Below are 27,842 nucleotides of genomic sequence, written 5' to 3'. Positions count from 1 at the left end.
TACTCAATAAGACGATACGTGGTGACTTGGTTTGATATACCGTATAGGTGACAATCTAAAACTTCAACCCACTTCTCTAAAATTAAAAGTAGCCAATTTAATCCCTAGATCAGAGGTGGCGCGCGATGCTTGAGCAAAGGCACTATTAAATTACCTCTTTTCTATAATAGACGTAGTCTATCCTCTTAGTACTGTAGTACATCGAAGCAGGATCTCGCTTAGGCACTGGTTTTAACCAAGAAGTGCAGTTGATGTACTTATAGTATCATTGATATACCTATGGGTACGAGTCAAGAATTGTAGATTTCATAAATGGTTTGGCATCCCACGAGGGGATCGACCATGTACTAGTACTACGTTGGCAATCGGGACATGTAACTGTGTGGCTCACAATAGGTCAAAGGTTCAGGTCGCTCCAGCATGGGTGCATTGATATATATCTTTCAGAGTCACCTGATCAGACGGTAGTAATGCCCTAGTTTGATATACCGGAAGGTACGTGATTAGAGTTGTGGTTTTCATGAATGACGTCGCATCTCCGAAAAGATCGGGCCACGCAATAATGCCACATTGACTATATGGGACGTGCAAGCGTGCATAGCAGTAAACGTGCTAATGGTGTGTGCAAAACAGGGTGGGGTGTGCCCGGGGCCTTTTCCAAATAAATGGGCCCATGTGTCCAATTAAACCAATATAAGTAAAATGTATACATTGATCGAGAAAGATTAAAAATATATCTATATGGTTCAATGCACATTTCATGTATATAAATGACAAATCAATCAATGAATATGACATAAAAAACTTGATCAGATCCAAACATTGCAATAGGCATAATTTCTATAATTTTATGGTCCAATCAATGATCACTTTTGGGTGATTCAAAATAAATCGAGATTCCAATAGATATTACATTGATGATAGAATGATAATTGTTGAGATGAGGAGCGATGAACCCTTTTTTTTTAATTATAAAAAAAAATTAGAAACACATCTCAAAAGAAAATCAAAGAGAAAGATCCTAGTGCCAAATGAGCTCACTCTCACAAAATAAATCAGGAACATTAACTATGCTAACACTAGATAAATTCGGATTTTCTATGAATTAGGAAAATACAATCCGAACTTACATCGATGATATCTAATGTTCCCAATAACGAAATCGAGTGAATTCAGGTTCTAAATTAATCTACTCAATGGGATCTACGTTTTATTAATAGGTGCCCAGACCTAATTCTGACTAGAATGTTCTGTAAAAAAGTTTTAACATTTTTGTACCAACCTTCTTTTAGCAACAATTCCAGATTTACAGATTAATCCAAACTTGCATTAATAATATCCAAGGCTCCCGATAATGAAATTGAGTGAATTTAGGTTCTAAATTAATCTACTCAATGAGATCTACATTTTATTAATAGTGTCCAGACTTAATTCTCATTAGAATATTCTGTAAAAACGTTTTAACATTGCTGCCCCAACCTTCATTCATCAACAATTCCAAATTTACAGATTAATCCTGAACTTACATCGATGATATCCAAGGCTCCCGATAACGAAATTGAGTGAATTTAGATTCTAAATTAATCTACTCGATGAGATCTATGTTATATTAGTAGGTGTTCAGATTTAATTCTCACTAGAATGTTTTGTAAAAACGTTTTAACATTGTTGTCCCAACCTTCATTCAGCAACAATTCCAGATTTATAGATTAATCCAAACGTGTATCGATGATATCCAAGGCTTTCGATAACGAAATTGAGTGAATTCAAATTCTAAATTAATCTACTCGATGAGATCTATGTTTTATTAAAGGTGCCCAGACTTAGTTCTCACTAGAATGTTTTATAAAAATATTTTAACATTACTGTCCCAACCTTCATTCAGCAACAATTTCAGATTTACAAATTAATCCAAACTTGCATCGATGATATCCAAGGGTCCCGATAACGAAATTGAGTGAATTCAGGTTCTAAATTAATCTACTCAATGAGATCTACATTTTATTAATAGGTGCCCAGACTTAATTCTCACTAGAATGTTCTGTAAAAACGTTTTAACATTGTTATCCCAACCTTCATCATTCCATCATTTTTATATGTCAATTTGAATCTTTCATTATTTAGGAGTCATAAAAAAATGACCCTTAATTAAATTAGAAAAACAAAAATACAATACCCAAAATCATCTACAATCAAGTCACAAAAATAAATAAATAAATAAATAAAATAAATCGAACTATTTTATAAAAAAAAATTAGGTCATCCTAGCAATGCTCCCATACTTGGATTTTTCAAGTCTGATCCTTAATAATCCCCAGCGGAGTCGCTACTGAAAGCGCTCTCGATCAATGGGGTATGGAATCCAATTTTGACTTTGAGATTTGGGAGTCGCCACCTAGTTATTACGATCTGGGAATCGAATATTGACTCGAAACGGATAAACAAACAACTAATCTACTAAAAAATACGGAGTCCAGGAATTACATTACGGGGTTGGAAGGTGTTAAGCACCAACCCCGCTTGGCAAACGTTAGTCTCTATTAATTCTCAAAAATAATTACATTGCTAAAAAGACCTAAATAATAATAATAATAATAAATAAAAATATTTACCTTTGCAACGCTACGATTTTGTTCTCTCAGATCTAATAAAATAGCTCCTCGTATAGTACTCCTCACTTCGTTCTATCACCGGATTCGCTTCAGACCTCCAAGATGAAGTACCTCCTTCTTAGATCTGAATATTTTTGATTTATTTATGGATTTCTATGTACTTTTGAAGGGTTTCTAGGTGTTTTTTGAGCTAAAGTTGGGGTATGAATGTTAGGTAAGGAGTTGGGATTTCAAAATTAGGGTTTATGGGAAGTTAGGGAAGCTTTTTGACCTACTTTTCTTAGGGTTTATTTTTTGATAATAAAATAGGTTCTAGGGACCCTTATTTATAGATTTTTTAAAGTGCTTTTTAGATAAAGTTAGTATTTAATTATAATTATTTTAGATAGAGTTAATATTTAATTGGAATTATTTTAAAATAGAGTTAGTATTTAATTAGAATTACATTAGATAGTTTTATAGTTTAATTAGGTTTCTTTTATATAGTTTTAGAATTTAATTAGAATTATTTTATATAATTTTTTTGTTTAATTAGAATTCTATTAGGATTTTGACTTTGGTCTTATTAGATTGATTAGGGTTTTGACTTAAGTCTCACTTCATTGACTAGAATTTAGGATTTTGACTTAAGTCTTACTTGATTGACTTTATTTTAGGGTTTTGACCTAAGTCTTACTTGATTGACTTAAAAAAAATTAATTTTAATTAGAATTTCATTTTACATTAATTAATATTTTAATTCAAAATTTTTAATTATTAAAATTGTAAAATTACTGTTTTGTCATCGAAGAGGACTTTTTGTGTTTTAAGTCATTTTTTAATGTTCCAGGATGTTTTGAAATCGATTTTTCATAAGGAATTCAATGGGAATATTAGTTTGTGCCATTTATGAAATTATTTGTGCGAAATGATCATGAATTTTATGAGGGGCATTTTCTTAATTTTGTCAAATTTTGTGAAAATTGGTAAAATAGTTTATTTGATTTCAATTTGTTATTTTATGTGTTTGAAAGGGTTTCCTAAGCATACTTTAGGCTCTAGGGATGTTTTGATGTTAGGGGTATTTTGGTAATTTGATCATTTTTTAGTGATTTTTATCGTAAAGCTTCTTTTTGTCAGCAAGATGATGATTTCTACATTTTTGAGGTTATATTTTCCTAGCGTAGCGTGGTTTCTAAGGTTTTATTAGTTTGGGATACCTCATCCACATTTTTGAAACACATCTAGTAACAAATAAAGCATTGGAATAAACATTAATCATTGGGAACCATTGCGATCGGATTTACGAGTTGATTAATTAGGCGAATGCAAAAATGGGGTGCTTACAGATATTCATTCAACACAGAAATTGAACTCACAAGAAGAGATTTAGAAATGACCAAGTAGAAGCTTGGGGAAACCTTCACTGAGTTATGCCAAGTACTTGGAGAGCTAAAGTTGCTCAATTATGGGATCGACCTCAAGAGAAGGAACAATTCAAGATTATCTTCAGGATTCTCACTCTGAATTATGCCAAGTACTTAATGCCTCGATACCTTTCCACTTTTTAGTCCCTCCTTGAGGCTGGAAATCAAGTTGAGGATGCTTATTTTTTGGGACTCTTTGGTAACTCGTTCGAGTCAAAATCCAAAATTTTTAAACCCAATACCAAATCCTTACAAGTAAGTAATACCTCTTTTATACTAGTTCCTCAAACTACTCAGTATTCATAAGTCAAGCTTAGGAGATAATTCTCCGATCTTAGAATGTCCCTTAGTATTGCCTTTAAAAAATTGATAAAAAAGAGATTATTGATACCATTGCAACCTAAGTCTTTACCTAATCTTCTCCCTCCAAACTTTGATAATAGGCAATTCTGTAAATTCCATCAGATGCCTTATCATGTTCATGATAGGTGTTTTATCCTCCGTCATACTACTCAAGACCTTATTGAGCAAGGAAAAATCACCATACCCACTCCTACTGTATCCAATGTTAAAACTAATCATTTGCCTATATTTCAAAATCAACCTCCACCTGCTTTGAACCTATATCCCTCTCCAAACCCAAGTTAGTTAACCCAATTTCCTTCATTCACTCGTTTAGTCCTAATAATGCATCTTTACCATGCCAAGATGAGCATATCTACCCTAAGAAAGTGGCAGAATTGAAAACACAAAAGAGATTTTTGCAACAATGGATTATTCAACATCGGATAGGCTCGAATCAAAACATGAAAAGATAGTGAAAGTAGCCGAACTCAGATCATCTATCGTGAAGATATCCAAAGTGGCATAGACCCTAGCATTGTATCCCTCCATTCAGAATGATATCCCCACTTTGAGTTTTCTTTTTAGTTTCAGTTGCGTCAGTATTTAAATTTAGTTGATCATTTTAGTTATATTAGGATTTATTAATTTTCAAGCTTCAGTCGAGTTTGTCAATGTATGTTTGTTTAATTCCAATAAAATAGAGAAGTCTTCTTTTTATCATGTGCATAATAACGATTTGAATATAATATCTAACATGAAGAATGGCTTGGAATTTACTAATCGAACTTGACAAATAATAGAATTAAAGAGGACATTCAGGAAGTGCAAATTGGTACTACATCATCCTCAGGGGAGCATGAGAAAATGATAATCTTACTCAAAAAATTTAATATTATTCTTGCATGGTCCTATGAGAATATGTCAATTATAAGCACCATGTTACTTTTCATCAGAACATATTACACCAAAATAGATCAATACATAAAGTCAATGGTGATAGTCAAAGATTATCGATCAAGAATGATGTAGTTGAAACCATCGACAAAGGTGTTAAGATCCACAAAAAGGATCCATCACGTTTTTCACTAGAGAGATGAGAGTTCTCATTCACAAAAGAATAATTTTCTCAAAATTCAAGAAAAAGTTGAACAGTCAAATACAAATAATTCAATCTTTCTCGATTTTACAAAAAAAGATTGAAGACCATTAATTGTCAAAAGATGACCTTACTCGACAGATCAATTAAAACATCGAGTTCTTAGAACCTAAATCGAATTGAATAACATTTCACCAAAGGAGGCCTTCTTTGGTCGAACCATTTTTCTATCTTGCTAAGAAAAAGATAACCTTCTTCAACCTCTTGTAATCTCTAAAAAAATCAATTGCCTCTTCTTTCTAAATTACACCAACCAACCTCAGGAGGGAAGTCTTTGTACGAACTACGTTTTGACTTGATCCCAAAAGAGAAAAGAAAATTTTAGGGTACGTAGGTAACTTGAGAAGTTAATTTTGGTCCGATCACGTAAGAGATACATAAAAATATATTCTCTTAAGGAAAGTGTCATCCAAAAGGAAAATCTCTTATTGAAAGATTCAAAAAAAATATCAAACTAAGGAGGCATTAGAAAAAGGAAACCCAAAATAATTGTCAAAAAAGAAAATAATGGCAAATTAGGGGCATTAAAGATAAAAGAGAATCAAAAGAATTGATAGAAGAAGGAGAATATCAAATTAGGAGCATTTTTGAAAGTCGAGTCTTATACCTGTTCTTTCTAAACCATGTCCTAAGCCCACCTATTATGTCTTCCCGTATGTTAATTGACTCCGTTAAGGTGCAGAGAACCAAGAAGTTGTCGAGTTGAATATTCGATATCATCAAGTAAAAAACAGAAGCCCGTTAAGTTGAAAACCTGAAAAAACAACTTAGACAAAAGTTAAGGTATAACAAAAATAAAAAAGAAAAAAATTGCTAGGTTTAAAAATTGAAAAGGCAACCTAGGCAAAAATCAAGGCATCTTTAAAATAAAAAATAAAATGTAAAGCCCGCTAGATTGAAAACCTGAAAAGGCGATCTAGGAAGAAATTAAGGCACCAAAAAAGGGAAAGAAAATATCCCACCAAAAATAAAAATTCAAAAGGAATATTACGCAAAGACTAAGAAATGTAGAAAATTATTCAAATCATATTATTTGTCTTTCAATCAAGAGCTCATATCTGACGAAAAAAAATGTTGAAGTCGATGAAACTCAGAAATCATCTTAAATATGTCGGATCTTTAAGAGTATGTTTACTTGTCCCAATATTCGCTAAAGAAAAATAGATAACCATCAACCATTTTGAAGAAAAAGATCTCCTTATCCAATAATTATCAATATCTTAAGTTTAGCTCAAGCATTTCTCAAAAGAAATTTGAAGAAAATAATCAAATTCCTTATTGCACATATGATAATCTTAAGAGTCTTGAAATTTTAAAGGAATGTCGATTCTTCTATATGTTATTTATCAGAACCCATAGTTTCTCGTCCATACTTTTCAAAAGCAATCCATTCAATGAATTTCATAGTCAATTTCCAGTTAGAAGCCAACCTTGAAATTAGGGGCATTTTGAAAGTCATTGTGATTCCAAAGTTTTCGTTCTTATTCACATGATAAAAAAGAAAATCTTACTCAAAAGTCTAAAAGTGTGGTGGAGCCTAATGTTATTATGAATCTAGATACATGATAAGCCAATAAAGGTCTGATATCTTAATCTTCGTGCCTGACAATACGATGCTCTAACTAACCCAAGCCCGAGAAGTGTGACCTCGTGTAGACATCCCATTTTTGCACTCGCCTGATTAATCAACTCGTCAACCCGATTGTGACGATTCCCAATGATGGATGATTGTTCCAATGCTATATCTACTACTAGATATGTTTTAGAAATTCAGATGAGGTATCTCAAGCAAACAAAATTATAGAAACCACGCTATGCTAGGAAATATGATCCCAAAAACATAGAAATCATCATTTTTTTAGACAAAAAGAAACTTTACGATAAAAATCACTAAAAAATGACCAAATTACCAAAATACCCCTAACATCAAAACATCCTTAGAGCCTACATTACGCTTAGAAAAACCCTTTCGAACATATAAAATAACAAACTAAAACCAAATAAACTATTTCACCAATTTTCAAGAAATTTGACAAAATTACGAAAATACCCCTCATAGGGTTCATAATCATTTCTTGACAAAAAATTCAAAAGTGACACAAACCCATAATCCCATTGAATTTCTTATGAAAAATCGATTCCAAAACATCTTGGAACACCGAAAAATGACTTGAAATGCAAAAGTTCTCTTTAAGGGTAAAATGATAATTTTTTAATTTAAAAAATTTTAAATTTTGAAATTAATAAATAAAAAATTAATTTATGTAAAGTGAAATTCTAATTAAAATTAAAAATTTTTAAACCAATCAATCAAGCTCTCAGGCAAAATTATTGATAGTTGCCTACTTATTCAAGTGGAGCCTTTGATATTTATTAAAAAATCCCTCCTTCTAGGAGCTTAAAGAATTAAAATATAATTAATGGGAATTCTCCAAAAATCAAAAGTATATTCTTTCATTGTACCTAAGAATTAAAACCTTAATCTAAAGAAGCCTAGTCAGTCAAATAAGACTTAAGTCAAAACCTTAATTAAAATCATAATCTAAAGAAACCTAGTCAATCAAATAAGACTTAAGTCAAAATCCTAATTAAACCCTAATTCACCTTATCTAAAAGAAACCTAGTCAAACCTTAATTCTTTCAAAAAAATCTATAAATAGGAGTCTCCACAATACAATCTTGCAGGTCAAAATAAATCCTAAAAAATAGGTCAAAAAGTCTCCCTAACCTTCTCAAAACCCTAATTTTGAAGTCCTAACTCCCAACCTATCATCCAAACCCCAATTTTTACTCAAAAAATACCTAGAAATCCTTCAAAAAAATATATAAAATATTCAAATTTAAGAAGAAGACACCTCAACTTGGAGATCTGAAGTAGATCCAGTGACAGAGGAAAAACAAGGAAACTCGTACAAGTACACTCCCCGCTAGTAATGAGTGAACAAATCGTTGCGATCATCTAAATATATTTTTTTTACTTTTATTTATTTATTTTAGGTCTTTTAGCAATTTAATCTTTTTAGAGAAATAGTAGAGACCGACGTTTGCCGGGCGGGTTTGGTGCCTAACACCTTCCAACCTCGTAACGTGATCCCCGGACTATAGTTTTTTTATTCGTAGATTAGTTGTTTTTATCTATTTAGAGTCAATGTTCAGTTCTTAGATCGTAATAACTAGGTGGCGACTCCCAAACCTCAAAAAGCAAAAGCAGATTCGCATACCCCACAGATCGAGGGTGCTTTCAGTGGGGATTTTTTTATAGGATTAAACTTGAAAATCTTAAAAATTATTGCATTGAAAAATTGGCCTTTTAAAAAAAATTAATTTTGTTTATTTTTAGGGCCTGTTAATAGAATCTTTTAATTAAGTAGGTTTTTTTTATTATTTTGAATTTTTTTGTTATTTGCAAGAATAATGAAAGATTCAAATTAACGCATGAAATGAGGGTAGGCCACCTATGTAAAAGGAAAGTGAAACAATTCATTTGTATTTTTATTTTTCTTTTGGTTCTTTCTTTATTTTTTATTTTTATTATTAAAAAAGAAAAAGAAAAAAAAAATATTGTTGCTGTGCGTGGTGAAGGAGCATAAAAAAAATATATTGTTTTTATCTTTCTTCCATGTATAAAAAAAAAAATTATGCTATTGTGCAGCCTAGGTAAGGTGAAGAAAAGAAGTCAAAAGAAAATAAAAAAATAAAAAGAAAGCTCTTTCTATCCAAGTTTCTGTACTTTTCTCTTCCACAAACCCAAAATCAAGAATCCAACAGAGGAATTCCCTTGTCCAATTTCTGGATTGTTAATGGTGGATCCAGTAATCATTGCTTCACGTCACTTAGAGGACCCAATAATTCTTCTTACCACCATGATAATGGTCCTTTCTATGACCAGATCAAGACTCAATTAGAGCTCGATTTCAACAAAAAGCAGCTTGTCAAGAAGCTCAGGAGGTTAAAGAAGAAGTACAAGAATGTTATGAGCTAGATCAATTTTGGTAAAGATTTCTCCTTTAAGAGCCCTCATCATCAGGCCACCTTTGAGTTCTCTCGCAAGATCTGGAGTGAAATCGGCGCTGGTATCGAGGAAGCTAGAATTGAAGATGATGAAGGAAACCCTTGGAATACCGAAATTAACATAACGGCATTGATGATAATCGCAATTCAAAAAACAAGGTTCTGAAGTCGCGGAAATGGTCTCCTAAAATAGCACTGGAGGAAAATTTATCGAAGCCATCAAATCTCTTGAATTGTCTTGTGAAATCTTTGATGCCCAATGTAATTGAAGAAACAGTGAGGAGTTGTCTCTCACCACTGTTTAAAGAGTTGTTTTTATAGTGAGATTAACGGCTCCTACAACGTGAGAGGGTTAGGAAGTATGGCGTTGAATCATTATTATTGAATTTTGGGGGAAAATCTGGGTTTGTGGAAACCCGCATGGGTCATCAGGAAGCATGGGCTCATGTGCTTTATGTAATGCTTCTACAACAATGCCAAAGATATTGGTTTCGTTGAAGTAGATGGTATTCGATGCTAAGCGGACGGAACAGTGGATTGAGTTGATAAGGACATGTTATTACACTTTCAAAACTTATTATTGTTTGTCCTTCACTAGACTAGTATTATTGTGATCTTTTAGTGTTCTGATTTTAGTATTTTTACCCCTATTAGTTTGCTAGTAGCACAATATGGCTTATCAGTTTCTATTTGCTGCGATGAAGTATACATGGTATCTATCTTATACCTTTGATTTGCGAGTCAATAAAAAATTTTAATTTATTTTGAAAATCAACCATTGGGGTGAATTTTTTAAGTAAGTCTACTCAGTTGAACTCATCTTACATCATGTGAAGTGTTAATTGTGCGTTAATGATTTTGATATATTGTCCATTTGCTTTGTGTGATTTCACCATAATACGTGTTGCCATGACACCCTAATTTTGAACATAACGAGTCGAGTCGATTCATTTAAATTTATTGGTTTCATGCAACTTATTACTTGTTCTTATACATTCCTTTGATATATTACGATGATCTTCCATGTGATATTTTTTCCATGTTATATGAGGATTGAATGTTATGAGACGAGTTAACTCGATGAATCCACGTTTGAATAGGTTATGTGCTAATTGATATGATCATACCCCCTCGATATTTTGATTGATTGAACCTTAAATCTCACATGTTAATTGCTTGATTTTAATTAATTGATTGGCCTATGATCAATTATTTTGGTGCCATAATTTTTGCCTATTCAATGTATTATGATCCTGATTGCTATATATTTTGATACGCATGTCTTAATCTTAGTTCTGATGTGATGGTTTTCATTAGTATTTATGTGATAGTCATATTATGATAATCTGATCCGGCTGATGGGCCCATTTGTTTGAAAAATGCCCCGGGCACACCCTACCCTATTTGGCACACACTACTAGTATGTTTATTTTATTGCATTGCACGCTTGCATGTCCCTTATAGCCAACGTGGCACTAATAAGTGGCCTGGTCTCTTCGGAGATGCGACATCATTCATGAAAATCACAACCCTAGTCACGTACCTTAGGGTATATAAAACTGGGGCATCAGTACCATTTTATTAAATGGATCTGAAACCTATTGATGCACCCACTAGAGCAACTTGAGCCTTTTGTCCTATTGTAAGCCGCAAAGTCACATGTCTCGATTGCCAACCTTAGACTCGTATCTATACGGTATATCAAAGTTAATCTAAGTTCACCAACTTTTGGTTAAAGTCAGTGCCTAAGCGAGATCTTACCCCGATGTACTACGGTATAAGAGGGATAGATTACGTTTATTCTAGACGAGAGGTGACTTAAGAGTTCCCTTACTCAGCATCGTGCACCACCTCTCAACCGGGGATTAAACTAATTGTTTTTTACTTCAAAGATTTGAGTTGGAGTCTTACATTATCACTTATATGGTATAACAAACAAAGTCACCACGTATCGTTTAATTAAGTACGCTCGAGAGGTATATAGGTGCACTTGGGCAAAGGTAGCTAGATAAATTGCATGTAGTAAACCCAGAGTCTAGAAACCTCCTTATAGGTCACAACTCAAACTTATCATGGGTGTTCCTGGGTTGCTTTTCGAAAATGGACTTTTCAAATGTTGAGATCAGGAAATTTTGATTTTGTCCTCAAGTCAAATTTTTTTTAAATTTAACTCTAGGCTATCAAACTTTTGGATGCACCAACCCAATAAAGAATCCATTTTAAATGTGGCAATGATTCATAATGATCCAGTTCATCCCAATCCAACAATCACGATGGGTCGAATCATTCAAATCAAAATAGTATTCAATTTTTTTCTAATTCGGGTCTAGACCCATTTCAAAGGAAGAAGATATTTTTCAAAAATAAAAAACGATTTGCAAAAAAAAAAAGTTTAAATCAGATTTGTTGAAAGTTGTTATTCAATGAAAATATTAATTGTCACTAATTTTCAATAATTCAATAAAATTATTTTTCCTTTTGAACTAATCATTGCATAAATGAATTATTTAATGGATTGGTGCACAAAATTCAATAAAACCTTAAGATTCATTAAAATGTCATCAAGGGGGTAACACTGGAATTGATTAAAATTCACCTTCAATGAGACTTAAGGGTTATCATTGTACCTAAACTCAATTGTCCATCGTCTAATAGTTTTGTAAGTCCGGTCAGTTAGAACAAACGTCAATACCAAGTCAACAGTAAAAAATAGCCTCAAAATTTCTCACATCGCCCAGTTGTTTCCTAAAGATCACAGTGCCTCAATCATTCCGGTTGTAAGCAATATCTCGAGTCCATGGTCTGTAATCAGACCCGTTGTGGGTCCTTGTTTTAAGTTTTCATGAGTCATTTGGGTTAGCTCGAGTCCAAATTTTTTTATCAATCCGTCAATGTCATCTTTTGTTCAGATCGAGTCTACTATTTTCTTGTTGAGTCGAGTTAGTTTGTCAAGTCTATAGAGGTGTTTGTCGTCCTATCTGAATTTGATTGGATAAAGAAAATTTTTGAATACCTCGAGCACATTAACGGATTAACTAATAATCTGACTTCAAGGATAGATTTGTTTCCTGAACGAGAAAATAATGGTTGGGCTCAACCTTTAGGTCATTGACCTCAGAATGAAAAATTTCTAAGAAATTCAAATAGAAACCATCCTATCCCTAGAAGAACATGATGGGATAATGAATTTTCTCAGAAATTTCAAAAGACTTATTCGTGTGATCCTATGAGGACATGTTAGGTGCAATCTTGGGTATAGTTCAACACAGAATAGATACTCGTTTGATGAAATGAAAATATCGATAGAAAAGTTATAAAATGTATCAGCATTATCATCACTGTATTTCGAGTTGCAAAGTTCATTCAAGCACATATTATTAGCTGATATAAGCGTACATATTGAACTGATCTCTGATAATGGATTGTACTTCAAAGCTTAGGTCATTACTTTGTGTTCAAAGTTCAGGATCCGATATCACATATCATCTTTCTATCACCCTTAAACCAATGGAGCAGTTGAAGTAGTCAATAAAAAATCTCAAGACAATCATTAGGAAAATGTGTCAATCTTACCAGTATTGGTCAGAGGAACTACCATTCACACTATGGGGGTACAGAAACAGTCTTACCAGTTGAAAGGGAAATCCCGTAACTCAAGGTCTTGATGGAAAGTCAACTGCTAGAAACAAATTAGGTCCGTTATTGGTATGAAGAACTAAACTTGATTGAAGAGAAACAACTTAAAGTTTTGTACCACGTGCAAATTTATCAGAGAAGAGTTGCCCGTGCATTTGACAAAAAGATCAAAGCTTGACACTTGCAAGTCAAGGATTTAACCATCAAAATTCAAAGAAAATTGAGCACTCATCCTCGACTATAGGAGGAAGTTTGAACCCAATTGGAGAGATTCATTCATTAAGAAAATACTGCCTGAAAAACCGTCAAATTTCAAGATCACGATAGAATTGATCTACCAGAGTCAACCAATCTTGACTAGATCAAGCAGTACTACATTTAAGGAGGCCACCTTTGACCGAATCAATTTTCCTGCTACCCAGTTCAATATCTCATTTCTCAGTCCTTTGTAGCTTTAAAAAAAAATACATTTTTCTTTCTCAAGTTGATCATCTAACCTAGGGGAGGGAAGAATTCGAAATATACTTTGGTCTGATCCCAAAATTCTAGGGTACGTAGGCAACCTGAGAAGTTACTTCAGGCCCGACAACATCAACATAAAAAAAAAAAAATTTCCCATAAAAAAAATCCAAAAAGAAAAAATTTAGAAGAAAAAGAAATATTGTCAGAATGGGAAAGAAAATTCGAAGAAAAAGAAAATAATGCCACATAAGGGACATTTGAGTTTTTGAGCCTCAAAATTCCTTTCTTTACCCAATATTAAGCTTACCCAAGAAAGTCTTCCTAAATACCGTGTGAAAAGTCAAGGAAGGTAGCAAAGCATGATCAGACAATAACTCCAAAAGTTCAAAATGACAGAAAAAGAAAATTGAGGCCTACTAGGTTGAGAATCTGAAAGGGTGACTTAGACAAAAATTAAGGCAAGCTTGCAAGGTTGAAAATCCAAAAGGACGGCCTTGATAATAATCAGAACAAAAAAAAGAGAAAAAATTATAAGCTTACTAGATAGAAAACCTAAAAAGGCGATCTTGGCAAAAGCTAGAGCACGCTTGCTAGCTTGAAAACTTGAAAAGGCAATCTTGTCAAAAGTTAGAAAAACCAAAAAAATAAAAGAAAATATTTGTTAAGTTGAAAAGCTAAAAGACGGTCCAAGCCGAAACATCAAAAGTCCGAATGATCAAATTTCAATACCCAGTTTGAACCAAATAGACTCAATGGACACAAATATCTTATCTATGATTGATCTGAAGATCTTTATGTTTCTAAGCAAACCGACAGGGAGAAAGAACAGATTCTATGATAAATTTCAGAAAGAAATATTTTGTTACAATTTTTTTGAGCCAACTCAAAATTTTCAATATAAAAAGTCAAAATGAAAATTTAAACATTTATTACGCTTGTGGTAATCAAATATTTCAAACTTTCATAATAAGGGGCACTTCCTTTAGCGTATAGTTTTCCCCCTTACATTAGGAGCATTTTAAAAAAAAACTGTGTTCAATTATCCCCAGTGCTATGTTCCCTGTTAAATTAGGGGCATTTTGTTCTGAAGCCTAATCAATTTCAATCCTAAAGGATAAGGTTTACTTTGAATTAAAGGTTATCATCTTGATAGTAATTTTGAAAACTCTTACGGTTCAAAGAAAGTTAAATGTTGACCTGACCTTCATAAAATCCACCTCTTTATTTTTTTAAAGGAAAAAAATCAAATGCGGCGTTAATCCCCCATTTGTTTCCTAAAAAAATTAGTTCATTACTCTTTCACCCCTAGCAGGTAGAGTATGACTTCCAAAAAAATTAGTTCATTACTCTTTCACCCCGAGTAGGTAGAGTAGGACTCCCAGAAAATTAGTTCATTACTCTCACCCTGAGCAGGTAAGTAGAGTAGGACTCCCCAAAAAATTAATTCATTACTCTTTCACCCTGAGTAGGTAGAGTAGGACTTTCAAAAAATTAGTTCATTACTCTTTCACCACGAGTAAGTAGAGTAGGACTCCCCAAAAAAATTAGTTCATTACTCTTACACCCCGAGCAAGTAGAGTAGGACTCCTAGAAAATTAGTTCATTACTCTTTCACCCTGAGTAGGTAGAGTAGGGCTCCCCAAAAAATTAGTTCATTACTCTTTCACCCCAAGCCGGTAAAGTAGGACTCCCAGAAAATTAGTTCATTACCTTTTCACCCTAAATAGGTAGAGTAGGACTCCCTAAAAAACTTAGTTCATTACTCTTTCACCCTGAGCAGGTAGAGTACGACTCTCAAAAAAATTAGTTCATTACTCTTTCACCTCGAGCAAGTAGAGTAGGACTCCCTAAAAAATTAGTTCATTACTCTTTCACACCGAGTAGGTAGAGTAGGACTCTCAAAAAAATTAGTTCATTACTCTTTTACCAAAGACAGGTAGAGTAGGATTCCCAAAAAAATTAGTTCATTACTCTTTCACCCTGAACAGGTAGAGTAGGACTCCCCAAAAAATTATTTCAGTACTCTTTCACCTTGAGCAGGTATTATAGGACTCCCAAAGATAATTAGTTCATTACACTTTCACCTCGAGCAGGTAATGTAGGACTCCTAGAAAAATTAGTTCATTACTCTTTCACACCGAGCAGGTAAAGTAGGACTCCTAGAAAAATAAGTTCATTACTCTTTCACCCCGAGCAGGTAGAGTAGGACTCCCAGGAAAATAAGTTCATTACTCTTTCACCCAGGGCATGTAGAGTTGGACATTTAACTTTTGCTCAAATTTTTCTCAAACCTTAATAAAAATTTTCTCCAGTTTTTCTTTCTTTAAATTCAAAATTTTCTCCGGTTTTCCCTAGATTTCATGTTTTACTCAGTTATCTTAATCAATTTTTTTTATGAATGTGTAAAGTAGAGGCGTATTTTTTTTCAAAGTCATCATTACACTAGTACACACACTTGCACATTTATTCCATTAGTTAAGGAGAATTTTTTAAAATTCAATAATTTGACATCGTTAGTTAGAGCTCGCGCTCAAAGACCTAACAAACTTTTAGTTTGGGGAGAGTTTTACCCTTAAGGATCTGAACGTCCCGACGAATTGCTAAATCAGGCTGTAAAATGAATTGTCACTAGCTTTGGCAATCAGATATCGTACTATCTACCAAAATAGATTTGCTATCTAGTTTCCTTCAACCCTTTGTCAAAGAGGGCCATCTGCAGACATCCCATTTTTGTACTTGCCTGATTAATCAACTCGTCAACCCGATTGTGATGATTCCCAATGATGGATGATTGTTCCAATGCTATATCTACAACTAAACATGTTTTAGAAATTCAGATGAGGTATCTCAAACAAATAAAACTTTAGAAACCAAGCTTCACTAGGATAATATGAACCCCAAAAAAATAGAAATCATCATTTTTTAGACAAAAAGAAACTTTACGATAAAAATCACTAAAAAATGATTAAATTATCAAAATACCCCTAACATCAAAACATCCTTAGAGCCTACATTACACTTAGGAAAATCCTTTCTAGCATATAAAATAACAAACTAAAATCAAATAAATCATTTTGCTAGTTTTTACGAAATTTAACAAAATTATGAAAATACCCCTCATAGGGTTCATAATCTTTTCATGCCAAAAAATTTATAAGTGACACAAACCCATAATCCTACTGAATTCCTTACGAAAAATCGATTCCAAAATATCTTGGAACAACGAAAAATGACTTGAAATGTAAAAGTTCTCTTCAAGGCATACCGATAATTTTTCAATTTTAAAAATTTTAAATTTCGAAATTAATAAATAAAATATTAATTAATGTAAAGTGAAATCCTAATTAAAATTAAAATTTTTTAAACCAATCAATCAAGCTCTTAAGAAAAATTGTTGATAGTTGCCCACTAATTCAAGTGGAGCCCCCTGATATTTATTAAAAGACTCCTCCATCTGGGGGCCTAAAGAATTATAATATAATTAAGGGGGATTCTCCAAAAATCAAAAATATATTAAATCATTGTACGTAAGAATTAAAATCTTAATCTAAAGAAATCTAATCAATCAAATAAGACTTAAGTCAAAATCCTAATTAAAACCCTAATCTAAAGAAACCTAGTCAATCTAATAAGGCTTAAGTCAAAACCCTAATCTTTCAAAAATCTATAAATAGGAGCCTCCACAACCCAATCCCGCCGGTCAAAATAAATCCTAGAAAAAGTAGGTCAAAAAGTCTCCCTACCCTTCTCAAAATCTTAATTTTGAAGTCCTAACTCCGTACCTATCATCCAAACCCCAGTTTTTACTCTAAAAACACTCAAAAATCCTTCAAAAAATATATAAAATACTCAGATCTAAGAAGAAGATACCTTAATTTAGAGATCTGAAGCAGATCCAGTGATAGAGGAAAAATAAGGAAACTCGTACAAGGACGTTCCCCACTAGTACTAAGGGAACAAATCGTTGCGATCATCTAGGTATATATATTTTTTTACTTTTTTATTTGTTTTAGTTCTTTTAGCAATGTAATCTATTTTGGGAAATAGTAGAGACCGACGTTTACCGGGCGAGATTGGTGCTAACACCTTCCAACCCCATAACGTGATCTCCGGACCATAATTTTTTTATTCGTAGAGTAGTTATTTTTATTTATTTAGAGTCAATGCTCGATTCCTAAACCATAATAACTAGGTGGCGACTCCCAAATCTTTAAAATCAAAAACGGATCCACACACCCCACGGATCAAGGGTGCTTTCACCTTGATAAGTTCTAGTCTAAGAAACGAGACTCTGACTTTTTTTTAAAATCATAGAACATGATTTAAAGTAAAATTCTAATAAGTTCCTACAAACCCAACCCTGAGAAGTATGGCTCCAGTAAGTTTAAGTCCACGAAACGAAACTCCAACTTTTGAAATAGGCACGGTAAGGTAGAGTAGAAAATGGAATATTACATTGAATATAAATATAGTGGTGTATTGGGAATGAACATTTTAATGCAGTTTGCGAATTTAGTTTTAGTAGATATTTGTATTATTTTATTAAGAAGTATTGAATGATGTGCAAATAGTAGTGATGTGTTTGTAGTAAGTCTATGTATCAAAGAGTAATATTCATGGCACGTATGAGTAAAACATATTAGACGGTGTAATTGGTGAAAGAAGTAGAGATAAAGAATAGAGAAGATGTGAAAGGATTATTATTGATAGATATTGGTGGGGGAGTGATATAATATGAATTGATTATTGTCTTAGGGTTATACAAATAATGGATTAATTGGAGTATAAGTTTAAATTTGAGTGATTAATAAATGAATGTGTTGGGTTAACGCAATATAGGTGACATAAGGTTACGAGTTATAAATGAAACTAACTTAAGACTAAGAATAAATGATAATCGAAAATAGGTGTTGTTTATTATACATGTTGTGTTACTGGAATAACAACAAATCTTGATAAGGTATGATTTCAATTTCGAGGACAAATTTTTGATTCGTATCTCGAGAAAAATAAATAGTGAAATTTTGAGAAAATCCTGAAAGTGGGACTTAGGGGTAAAATTTTATGATATTTCTAATCATTTTTTTTTTAAAATTTAACCTCACCATTGGATTCAAAATGATCAGAAAACATACTTTAGCTTGTAAGCACGCTCAAATGCGAATCAAAATAGAAAGGTTTCAAAATCTTCGATTATCGAGTCGAATCAGGATAAAATAATGAATTTTATTAGAGTAAAATTTTTTTTAAATTCGATCATACCATTGAATTCATAACGAGAAATTATAGAAAATGGACAATTTATTTGTCATTTTGGAGTATTGAAAGTCGAATTATTATAAAAAATAAAAACGATGTCAATTTTAGGGTTCCATTGAGTCAAAAAAATAAATTTCTGTTAGAAATATAATTTGTAGAACTTGACCATACTATTAGATTTAGAATGAAAAATTAGATAAAATAGAATATTCACTCTTTACTTTTGGAGCCCGGGCGGTCAATGTATCATCGAACGAAACAATAGGCAAAATACTGAAATTGTTCAAAAATTTTATATAAATTTTTTTAAAAATTTTTTAACTATTCATCTTCGTTTTAAACAACCCAAAATCAGCTAATAGATTTTTAAAAAAAGAAATTATTTTCATTCAAATTTTCATACTCAGATCCGTCGCAAACGAGCCATCATTAAAGGAAAAAAAATCTACAGCCTCGACATCTACAAAGTCCACCCAACTTCTTTTCGTTTCATCTTCTCCTTCACCCCGTATCATCAAAAGTCATTTGTATATATACATGGGGATTTCGTAACTTCGACCTCGGATTTCACCTGTTTAGAGGTCAAATTGTCCTCCGTCGCATAAAGGAGAAATGACAACGGCGTCAAGATCTTCGAAACCACCAGGTCAAATTCAAAACTCAACCACTTTAAAATTCAATCCACCTCAATTTTTGCATCGACTATCTCAATTTTCACATACGTGCTTCGATCCTATCACCTAGTGATTTTAAAGACTCTCAATCTCTATCGATAACCATAGATTTATGAAAATTGCCTTTAGGATTTTATCAAAAATTTGTTATATATTTCGAAAATATAGAATTCTTTTTTGTTATTTCAAATTCATGCCAGAACTTACATATTTAATATGTTTAATTGTATTTTATAACAAATTATACGTGGGTAGGATATTTCACCGGGTTATTTCCGTCAGTTGGGTCCTATGCACCGCTCGGACCTCATTTTGATCTAAGTTTTATATTTTTTCAATGTTATTAATAAAAATAAATTTCATAGTTGAAAAATGATTTAATATTCAATGAACTCATATTGAGTTGATGAATATCAGAAAGTAGATATTTTGTTTAAGATATTGAAAACTGTAAAAATCAAAAAAAGGGAAAAAGGGTATGAAACGATAAAATGTCAGAGTTACACCCGAGGGGTGATGTCTGCATTTTACATTGTTGTGTTGTGTGTAGGTTGTTGAACAGATATCCAAGAATAATGTTACCGGTTGCATATTTATTTACTTTTTGTTAGAGCGAGGCACTGTTTACTTTTCCGTTTCGTTATTTATTTTAGGCCAGGTGGCCACAGTTGCATGGTAGGAAACTGGATATCCATTCTCAACCTTGTATTGTTAATTTCTCTTTTGTTTTCAAATGAAAATAATATATATATATATATATATATATATATATATATATATATATATATATATATATATATATATATATATATATATATATATGTAGTTAGCTTGTGAGCTGTTAAAGAGTCTATGAATGCCTGAAGGGATAGTGCGTCATATTATCCGGAGTGGTGTACTATCCTAGGATGTACGGTAGGTACCACCAAGCTCATACGTGGTATGGGACGCGTATGAGAATGGAGTCACAACTGGATTCCAGGTTTATTCCTGTCTATCTTTACCAGTGAACTTGTAATGTAAAGGTGGTCGTATACAAATGGTTTGTATATTTGGGAATCACATGCACGCCAGATAAGCATAGACAAAGATGATGAGTCAATAATCACTAACAATCTATAGTAGTCGAACGTTCTGACACATCATAAAGAGACTCATTGTTTACGGTCACGTCAAACGGTCAGCTTGAGCTGGATAAATTATCCCGCAAGTGTGATAAACAACGACTAGCCACAAAATCAGGAAGTAATATTTTATTATGAAACATCATGTCCTGACTGGGAGCGATCCAGTCATAAATCTCAGTTCTCTAATTCCACTACTCCACCATTATATCATAGGTAAATTATTTTGTTTTAACATATAAAATGAAATGCATGTTTAATGTTTCCATTTAGTCAATTAGATTTGTATAAAAATAAAATATTATGGTGAGTACTGCTAATGATGTAATGTGAGTTTTAAAATGTTTAGTTGCTCATCCTTAGCTATATGTACCAGTTAATCATATTATTTTCTTCTGTAAAATTTTGCATATGTTAAACTGACTTAATATGTTTATTCGTTTATGTTAGGAGAGGTTATTAACAGAAATTGTTTGCTTCCATACTGGGTAACCATTGTTACTCACCATTTCCTTCTATATTTTTTAGTTTCAGATCCGAAGCTTGGCGAGGCAGGTGTAGAAAACGAGTGAGGACTATCTAGTAGGTTAGATAAACGACCAGAGTCCGTTATCTAGTGAGTACTGGGGCTATACCCCCCCTAGTGGTATCAATTTTTTCAAAAGTATTATAGATGTTTTATTGAGCGTTAGGACTTTTGTTAAATTGAAGAATGTTTGTATAATCCTGTACTTTGGTTATCCATTCATACTCTAATCTATCGTACATTATTATATGTATATAGGCTTCCGCTTGTACAATATTTTGTATATATATATATGCAAGATAATGTATGTCGTTTATTAGGTGCAGGTTGAATGCCTTGAATACTAACATAAACAAAAGAAACCATGCCGAAATTTTGAGATGCCACCTAGTGCCTCGAGATCTGACATGGGACTATGCGTTAGCGTTTGGCGGGGTGCCACATAATAGCTCGATAAGGTAAATTTGGGTAAAGAACTTCATAATGTAAATAAGTTTTTTGTAATTAAAACACAACTTTTTAAATAAAATTGCAATAGTCAGTTGGCCGGGTAAAAATCTGTTTAGAAATCAAGAGAGTCCACTTAATTTTGGAATCTAGAAGAAAGAGGAAAAAAATATTGAATGCTCTAAAACTTTCTAGAAAGAAAACTGTCGAGGGGATTTTTGTGTCCGCCTCAAGATTCACAAGCTCTTGATGGATTGATCCTCGGAAATCCTCCTCCCTATTCCACGTTCCATAGAGCCTCTGATGCCAAAGTCGGACCATGGAGAAAATTAGAGAGCTTTTTGAGTGAGAATTTTCGTACCTTTGTATGTGATGCCCTCTCTTATTTATGAGGAAGAAGTTCATTTTTTGCACGTTTTCCTTATTTATTTCCTTCTTTTTAAGGATAAAATCCCTGGGAAATCCTCGATCTAAAACTCTTTCTTGGGTTGTGGCACAAAAATCCTAAGAATTCTGGGATTTGAACTCTTATTGTTCACGAAAGTACATTTTCCTGACCTCAGATACTTACCTTGTGGCGCCTCCGAAATACAAACATAAAATCTCATGTTAGATCCCGAGGCACTAGATGGCGCCTTAAAATTTTAGTAGTTTCCTATGTTTATGTTAGCATCCAAAGCACTCAAATACCTCTTTCACCTGATAAACGATATGAATAATACCCTATATATATATACAAAAATAAAAAAGCAGTGGAAGTCTAACTTCATCTACTAATGTAAAGTAAATCAGAGTGTGGAAGAAGTAAATAATATACAGGATTTTTATAGAGTCTCCTTCCACTAACAGAATCTTGACGTTCAACCAAAACCTATGATATAACTTGGACGAACTAACTTAACAGGTAGATATAGCCCCAGTGCTCACTAGGTAATGGATTTTGGTTGTCTATCTAACCCACCAAATGATCTTGACTAGCTTGTTTTACACTCGTCTCATCAAATATTGGATGTGAAACTAAAAAATGAGAAGGAAATGATGAGTAACACGGGTTACCTAGTAGATAAACAAACAATTTCAATTAATAACCTCTCCTAGCATGAACAAGTAAGCATTCTAAATCATTCTAATACATGCAAAGTTTTACCGAATAAACTACAATTAACTGGTACATATAGTTAGGGATTAGCAACTAAATAGTTAAAATCTAAATTTCATCAATCAGCAGTACTCATATTATACCATTTTCTTTTTATACAATTCTAATTGATTAACTTAAAACAGTAAACATGCTTTTCATATTATAAGTCAAAATAATGCAACAGATACATAATACACAATGATGAAGTAGTGGAATTAGAGAGTTGGGATTCTACGACTAGATAACTCATATTCAAGACATCATTTACCAATGCTTCACTGGTGTGCAATCATACCATTAGTTTCTTATTTTGTGGTTAGTTGCTACAACTTATCACACTTGGTTAACCATTTATCTGACTCAAGTTAGCCATTTGATGTGACCATAATTGATAGGTCTCTTCTCGACATGTCAAGACGTTCGACTACTCTACACTATTAGTGATTACTGACCAGTCATCTTATTTATGCCTATCAGGCGTGCATGAGATTCCCATTATACATCCCCACTTGTGTACAGCCACATTTACATTATACGTTCACTAAAAAAGATAGAAATGAATAAACTCATATTCTAGTTGTGACATCATCATCATACGTATCCATACAACATATGAGCTTGGTTGTCCCTACCGTATCGTATATCACTTCAGACGATATGACGGACTATCTATTTAGACATTCATAAACTCTTTAACAATTCACAAAATAGATACATACATACATATATATATATATATATATATTTCATTTTTTGTTTAAAAACAAATAAGAAATAAAATCACAGTGTTGAGAATAGATATCTAATTTCATACCATGCAATTGTTTCCACCTGGGCTAGATAAAATAACAGTACAATACGGTGCACTCTTGCACAAATTTAATCAACGCCTTGCGCTAAGAGAAAATAAATAAACATGCATGCCACCTCGTGACAACATAACGTAAATTAACTTTGGATTTCTGTACATCAACCCACACATATCATAATAATGTAAAATATAGATATCACCCATAGACATTTTAATATTTCATCAATTTTTCCTTTTTTTGGTATTATTACATTTTGAACTTTTTGATATTTATCAAATCAATCTAAATTCATTTAATATCAAATCATTTTTCAAATTTTAAAATTCATTTTATCATTTAAATTAAAAAACTAAAACATGTTTAAAACACATCAAAACATGTTTAACATTATCAAAACCTAGCATATGACCGAACTAGATAACCTACTCATAATATATTGTTATAAAACATGTTTAAAACACATCAAACACATATATTTCTCGTAAATTTGAAATAAAAGAAGAAAATCCAACATTTTGAAACAAAATCAAAATATTGATAAAAATTCTAAATGCATTTTCGAAATCTATGATTACTAGTAAGAATCATAAGCCCACCTATCGTTTGTCGTTAAAAGCAAAGAACGTGCATGGAATTTGATGCAAATAGCACATAAATCGAGGTGAACCAAATTTGGATACGATTGATTTTGAAACGAATGGCGTCGTTTTTTCCTTCTTTGGTGGAAGATGGTTTGGACTCTAAGTCAATGAAATTTTGGGTTGAAAAGGTCGAAACCTAATATGTGGTTTAATTGATATTTGATGAAAATTAAAGAAGAAGAAAAAAATAAAAAGTGATCCAGTGAATTCATAGTATTCAACGTCGTGAACAAATTTCCTATCTTCATCGATGGCCAGTAGGGTATTTATCACGATGAAAATTTGACACAAAGTCATTGAAAAACCAAGGTTTTTGAGTTGCCTATGATTGTTTGTTATTAACGCTTGGAGAAGATAATGAGATATAAAAGAAAAATATAAACTATTTTTTATAAAGTAAATGTGGGACAAAATTGATATTTTTAAACTTGTTTCTATTTATTACGATAATTGACTTTTTAGGATCGGAAGCTGACGAGTGAATACTCCATTTTTCATAATTTTTCATTTCGGACGTAATGATGCAATCATATTCTTCCAACTCTCATTCCAACCAAAAATCACTTTTTTAGCCCCATTCGACCCGAAAATTGAGGATTTGTAATTTTTTTCGTTCAAACTCGAATTTGAGCGTGCTTACAGGTAAAAATATGTTTTTCGACCATTTTAAATCCAATGTTAGGGTGACATTTTATTAAAAGTGAACATAAAATCTAAAAGTTTTACCCTAAGTCCAATTTTCGAAAGTTTTTTAAAATTCCACTATTTGATTTTCCTAGAGATATGAATTGAAAACTCGGGGTATTACATACCCATGTATTATGGATCTTACAATTGGAATTTTTTTTCTCCATTAAACCATACAGTCTGCAGTGAAACGTGTCGCTATCCTTCAGGCCATGGATTTTATTCCTCTACAATGCTCCCTCTTGAAAGGTTAGGAGTATCCCGTCCTTTCAAGAACTTACACTGCCACATCCTTGAGCTTGATGGGACCAGACCTGGTTTTCAAAATGACATTAGTCATGTCGATTGCATGTTCTCAATGTGTGCATTAATTAGCCAATCCACGTGTCATTTCCTTACTGGTCTGTAGCCATGAGCCATCACCTTATTATGAGCGTACACTTAATTCCAACGTTCAGTATTCTAAATGATTTTTTTTTTCAACATGGCACTCTTTTTTTAGTTTGGCACGGGGCATGTGACACTCCATTTCCTCAATTTTGGGGTACATTAACGGCAATGAGAGCCCATTATGAGCTTTTGGTTTTATTTGTTTTCTACTATTCGAAGATCCATGAATCCTGAGGCAACTTTCCCTATAAAATCCTTGCTTTTCTCCATTCTATATTGAATCTCTGTTGTTGCTATTTTCTCTCCTTATTTCTTCGAAGCCTTTCATTTTTTTCCATTCAAATCTCCAATCAGGATTCAATTCAATCTTCTTTATAATTCCTTCTCTTCCCTGCAAGTAATTTTCTTTGTTTCTCAACCTCTCCATCCTTTTCTTGTTTATTTTATCTTCTTTCTCTATTTTCCCCTTTTTAGCCTTTTTTCTTTTTCCCCTACACTTTAAAAAATCATGATTACAAAACCCCATGTCCCTGTGAAGTCCTCAATAAAGGATTTCAGGGCTACCTTCTCAATTCTAGACTTTGTGGCCATGAAATAGTGTGATGAGCCTAATACTGATGAAACTTGGGAAAAAGACACTACTGTAATGTTCTAGGGTTAGTTAAGACCTGGCCTCAAAATACCATTCTCTCCTCCTGACCCGTGAGGTCATGAATTATTATCATAAGGCTACGAATAAGATGATCAACAATTTTTTTTTTTTTGCCTAATATACATGGTGGAGTTAATGAATTCTCAGCTCCCCGTTGTAGACACCCCATTTTTGCACTCGCCTGATTAATCAACTCGTCAACCCGATCGCAAGGATTCCCAATGATGGATGTGTATTCCATTGCTTTACTTTGTTACCAGAAATGTTTCAGAAATCCGGATGAGGTATCTCGAACTGACAAAACCTTAGAAACCACGCTACGCTAGGAAAATACGACCCCAGAAACATAGAAATCATCATCTTGCAAATAAAAAAGAAGCTTCACGATGAAAATCACTAAAAATTACCAAATTACTAAAATACCCCTGACATCAAAACAACCCTAGAACCTACGTTACGCTTAGGAAAACTCTCTCAAACCCATAAAATAACAAATCGAAACCAAATAAATCATTTCACCAATTTTAACAAAATTTGACAAAATTACGAAAATGCCCCTCATAAAGTTCACAATCATTTCACACAAAAAACTTCATAAATGACATAAAATAATATTTCCATTGAATTCCTTACGAAAAATCGATTCTAAAACATCCTAGAACATTAAAAACCGACTTAAAACGTGAAAAGTCCTCTCCGGGGGCAAAACGGTAATTTCACAATTTTCATAATTAAAAAATTCGAAATTAATAAATAAAACATTAAATAATTAAATTTAAACATTAATGAAATTAATTTAAAATTTTGAACCTAAAAAATCGATCAATCGGGCTCTCAGGCAAAATCGTTGAGGGTTCGTGGGATATTTCTTTAAGGACCCCTCCATTTGGGGGTCCAAAGAATTAAAGAAATAATGGAGGGGGGTTCTCCAAAAACCAAAAGTAAATCAAGCAAGACTAAGGTCAATGTATTAAAGTCAATCAAGCGAGACTGAAGTCAAAATTAAAGTCAATTAAGCAAGACTAAAGTCAAAACATTAAAAGTCAATCGAATAAGACCAAAAGTCATAATAGAATTATAATTGATTAATAATTCTATCTAATAGAGTTCTAACTTAAAAATAATTCTACCTAAAACAATTCTAATTAAAACATAATTCTACCTAAAACAAGTCAAATTAAAACACAACTCTAATTAAAAGATATCTAATTAAATACTAACTCTATCCAAATCAACCCCTAAAAACATCTATAAATAGATGTGCTCACACCCTATTTTCGTATCAAATCATAAACCCTAAGAGAAGTAGGTCTAGAAGCTCCCCTAGCCCCCCATAAACCCTAGTTTTGGAGCCCCAACTCCTTAGCTAACATCCCTCCTTCAATTTTAGTCTAGAAAACACCCAAAAGCCTTCTAAAAACATCCCCAAATCCGCAACGAACTTGAAGAGTTCAAATTCAAAAACAAGGAGATACCTTGCCTCGGAGATCCGAAGTCAAATCCGGAAGCAGAACGAAGTAAGGGAGCACGGTACAAGGAGCTCTTTTTGTCAGATCTGAGGGAATAAAGTCCTTGCATCAGAAAGGTATTTTTTTTTATTTTTATCTAGGTTTTAGCAATGTAATTTACTTGGGAATTTAGTAGAGACCGGCTTTGGCCGGGCGGGATTGGTGCCTAACACCTTCCAATCCCGTAACATGATCCCCGAATTCAGTTTTTTTTGGTTTTAGATTAGTTTTATCCGTTTAGAGTCATTGATCGGTTCCTAGACCGTAATAACTAGGTGGCGACTCCCAAACCTCAAGGGTCAAAAGCGGGTCCGCGCACCCCGCGAATCGAGGGCGCTTTCACCCGTAGACAA

The sequence above is a fragment of the Akebia trifoliata genome, chromosome 12 (assembly GCF_017979445.1).
Source record: "Akebia trifoliata isolate Shusen 1 chromosome 12, ASM1797944v1, whole genome shotgun sequence".
NCBI lineage: Eukaryota > Viridiplantae > Streptophyta > Magnoliopsida > Ranunculales > Lardizabalaceae > Akebia > Akebia trifoliata.
Note: the sequence above shows the minus strand (reverse complement) of the source record.